At 40.8% G+C, this 4,469-nt stretch overlaps 1 pseudogene across 1 annotated transcript in view; it reads right to left on the reverse strand.

Moving 5' to 3' along the window:
* Window positions 1-457, reverse strand: part of LOC149114615 (polycystin-1-like protein 2) — a 34,583-nt pseudogene extending 34,126 nt beyond the window's left edge. The window contains exon 1 of the transcript XR_016205838.1: window positions 1-457. This exon is cut by the window's left edge and continues 5 nt beyond it. The product of XR_016205838.1 is annotated as a polycystin-1-like protein 2 (transcript).
* Between the last annotated feature and the right edge of the window lie 4,012 nt (window positions 458-4,469).

The following is a 4,469-nucleotide window of genomic DNA, read 5'->3' on the forward strand; positions in this document are numbered from 1 at the left end:
AGTCCATCTATCGCTTCATAGGATGCATTAAATCCTGGGTAACCATTGGCAACAGATCGCAGCCTCACTTGGATGGTATTTCCGACAGAGTACACTGGAGCAGGAAGTTCTCGCCCACATATCTGAAATTCTTGAGCGCCATCATCCGAGGCAACATTAGTGATAAAAACACGGGCCCCCTCTGGCTCTCCAGTACACGCTGAGCTTTGGTTTTGTTCCAAAGTGAAGCTGAAAAAGGTTAGTTTGATAATTCGGCCAAAGGGCACTGTGATATTCCAGGTACAATTGCTGTTTCTGTAGAAGCTGTTTGGAAAATTCGGGCTTGAAAAGAATCCACTCGATCCTTCAAGGAATTCTCCCGGTGGAACACATGCTGTACAGGAAATCAACTTCATCAGTTATAAGTGAACAAAGTAATAACTTTGGAAAATGTTTCCTTTTTTCTATGTTCCACTGTTATTACCTTAAGTGGGGTAAGGGAGGGGGTTGCTTCTCTCAACTTCTAAACTTAAGTGCGTATAGCAAGCTATATATATTAATAAAGCCACGTGGTTCAGTTCCTGTGCACGCTCGGATTGGCACAAACGTTTGAGCTTATTGACCAAGTGGCAGGGCTGGGCTAGAAAATATGTTGCAGGAGGTCATGACGTCGTCGATGTCGTTTGGCTACGGTAAAACGCGGGAAAACCCATGCAAAAAAATTCGAATGAGACTTATGTTGAGAAAACAGCTAAACGTTTTGTTCAGCTTTTTTCGTAAATCAAGATATTAGAGACCCTGTTGTCGGAATTTTCTTAAAACGCTAAAACGAGGCTATTGAGGCAAGATGTAACGATTAGATTTTGAGCTCCCGATTTTTTATCACATGATTGTTAACGAGTCACCCATCACGCATAGAAATCGAGAGCGATCGAATAGTCTAATTGTTTAAGTATAAATCCACTAGTCGTTCAAAACTTTATCTAAATCCTCTTCACAGACACTTTGACAGATTAGGACTGCTTACGGAAGAATCCTGCTTTCCTCTCGAATTATTTCCGTATGTCAAAGATATCTCTGTCCTTGGTAATCAATCGAGGGGATTTACCGTAGCTCATTCATTTCTTTGTTGATCGAAAATTCTAGAAAAGCCAACAGTGGCTTTTCAATTAACAAGCAGAAATTTAGTTTTGCTGCATGTGTTGGAAAATAGTACTAGTTGGCTATACAGGAAGGGTATGATTTTTAGGCCCTTTTGGTCAGAAATAGGGTATCGATTTTGGCCATTTTGGTCTCGAGATTTTTATCACATGATAGTTGACGGGTGAGGGTTTCGGAAAAGTGGCCACATACCCCCACCCAATTTTTCTGGGAGTGCCCTCCCCGAGGACGGAGATTGACTATTGACTGATAACCATCATTATTATACATTAAACTCACTATCTCTCTGCTGATTGGCCGAAAGCGTACAGGTAATGTTCGAAATCAGCGCCTTTAACGTCATCTTGCTGCAGATTATAGAATGATCATGTCAAGACATTGTGATGGCACTGTGCCTTGACATGATACCTCAATCAGAAACCAGTCAGAGTCACCGAGCCTATTTATGAAATTTATGAAAACCGTGTTAAAGACTTTACACCAAAATAGCGGGCATGTTTTTGGAAAATCGGTTAGGAAATGTACATAAATATGGCCATGTCGCACCGAGAGTGCTATCTACATCGTGTACTCTTAATAGAGTCCATACCATGCCTATACAAGCCTTTAAAGTCGCTGCAAATGAGTCGAACGAGCCAAACAAAGCTAAATTAGAGCTTAACTTGATCATTTGGTTCGCCGTGGCACTAATTTAGACAGGCTTAACCTCTGCGATTTCACCTTAATGACCTCACTATGTCTTTACTGTGGGTTAAATTAGCCAGTCACGCTAACAAGAGCATGGTAAGCAGTGGAATCGGTTATTTACCTCTATATTTCAGCCAAAAAGTAGCCGTTACGTGACATTTCATTTCAATATCTGACCGGATTCGCAAAAACATAGCCATAGAAGTTGACTTGTCACTGATAATCTTGCTACAATTCTGTCCTAGAGCTAGCTTTCCACGAGGCTTATCGTAGCTCAAATAGCAGCAAATAACTCTCCGGTATGCCTTTTGAGGCCAGGAAGACTAAATTCACCGTCTTTTCGTTGAATCATGAATTCCACAATTTAATTAAGAGTGCTTTTAACATGAAATTGGAGTCTAAATCAACACGAACGTTCAGATATCAAAACCACGGCGGAGAGCCAATCTATTGCTTTCTAAAGGCCTGCATCGTCCTAAATAGACTGAACAAGAGCTTCCTACATCGAGAATCGATTGAAATTCAAACAAACTAGGCCATAGTTAGCAGTAAGGGAAAACTCAACATGTTGTCGTTACGTCAATTATCGCCCGGAAGCCACGCAAATAAATTTCTTCCGCGCTAGCGAATCACAGACAGTTCTGATAGTTAGCTAAGCCGAGAACGCCTAAAATTGATAAAACAAGGAAATTCTACTCACGATCAGAGCTTGAACTCATGTTCTTCTTTCTCCTCGTGGCCATGTTTTGCTCGCAAATAGCAATGTCCCGGATGTACTTCAATTTTGTCGAGCGCGGAATGGCTCATCCAGATTTCAACAGATTTTTTTAGTCTTTAGCTACATCAAAGTTCAAAGCAAATGACGCCAACAACAGCTAGAAATGTCTTGATGTGACTAAAGATTTTTGCTGTCTAAAGCAAGCGCAACATTATCGCCACAGGGCTAACGGCCTTCTGTTACGGGACTAAATGTGACCCGTACAGTTTACCCATCTCCTCAGGCCCGCCTCACGTACGATAATGGACGACGCTTACTAGCAAATCGTTATATATGCATGTATCTGAACTACACTTTCATCCCGACAAGCCTGTTTCGTGATCGCTCACTCTTCAGGGGATTTTAATGATAAAAATACTATAAAAGTTACGTAATCACTGTTGCAGAGAATTTAAATGTTTAAATGTTTAGTTGTTAGGTAGTAACGCTTTGCTCTTTCGATAACACTGTTGGACGTATTATTAGCTCATGGAATAAACGTCTTTTCCTCTCGAATTCTTTTCCTCGGTTAAAAAACCCTCTTACCTAACTCACAGTAAAATAGATGTTCGATTTTGTTCGATTATCGAACTCAATCGAACGATGCGGTCTTCGATTGAGTTCGATTGAATTTTGGTTCGATTTTGTTCGATTAGATACACCGGGAGCTTTGTCAATATATTTCAGGCTCAAGGTATATTTTCAGTCATTCAGGTTGGCTATTAACACAACTGAACAATGCAACTCACCAGCGCCTGCGTTACCACAATAGCGAGCGAACCGATTAATAATTGACCACGGTAACTCATACACGTAGTAAGAGTTGCAGTTTTTCACTTTCACAATGTTATTCCAATAACAGCAGTCGTCGTTTACACTGAAACAGACTTGAAGTGTCACCACTCCTTCAGCAACTGTCGGGTGTGTACCATTAAGCCAACCTGGACGCTCGGTACCGCAGCGATACTTAAGAACACATTTGTCCGGCATCTGATCCCCGGCAGCTCCTTGAAAACGATACCAACCCGCTACCAGGCTACGATCGTCTCTGTCATGGGGCGGCTCTGCGTTTCCTTGAGCGCGGTCTGCTTCACTCAGGACTGCGTAATTTGTGCAACCATCCACTTCAAGTGAAGCCATACCAGTTAGTTACAGCAAGAGAGGTTACAGTCACAAAAATTAATAACCGGTATGACTCATTATTGTAGGGTATTTCATCTTTATTTGCTTATTCTTTTCTGTTTTGTCCAAAAATGATATATTTACTAAGATCAGTTTATATAGTTTTTTCCCCACCAAAAATGATATATTTACTAAGATCAGTTTATATAGTTTTTTCCCCACCACTATTAATTTTGGGTACTTTTTTTCTGTTACGAATAAAAGGTTCGTAGAATCACTGCAGTCTTTTGAAAACACGAAAACTACTCTATTTTACCCTGCTGACCTCAGAAAACAAACGCTTAATAATCCGAATGAAGAAATGCAGCAAATTAAATTAAACAAAAGCATTGAAGAATTTCCCAGTGTGAACGGCTGAATTTGAACAAATCCATTACCTTTCTAGATATTATACTTACCTCCGCGGGTAGGTGCTGAAAATAATCATAAAGTTTGGATTAAATTCAAACTCAAACGAAGTTGATCAATTGAGAAGCATTCGTAGTACAAACCTCAAATCTTGATACTTGTTCTTAGATATCGTTCTACAGTGGAACCCCGTTAATCCGGTCACCAACGGGCCACAAAAATCTGCCCGTATTAACGGGGCGACCGTATTAAAGGGGTTCTTTAAATATGACAGCGACTGACTGGGCTTAAGCTTCGGCCAGAATAAAGCGGCCGTAATAACGAGGTGACCAGGCCGTATTAACGAGGTGACCAT

The sequence above is a fragment of the Orbicella faveolata genome, unplaced genomic scaffold (genome assembly GCF_042242905.1).
Source record: "Orbicella faveolata isolate gen_17 unplaced genomic scaffold, um_ofav_v1 contig_13, whole genome shotgun sequence".
NCBI classification, from domain to species: Eukaryota; Metazoa; Cnidaria; class Anthozoa; order Scleractinia; family Merulinidae; genus Orbicella; species Orbicella faveolata.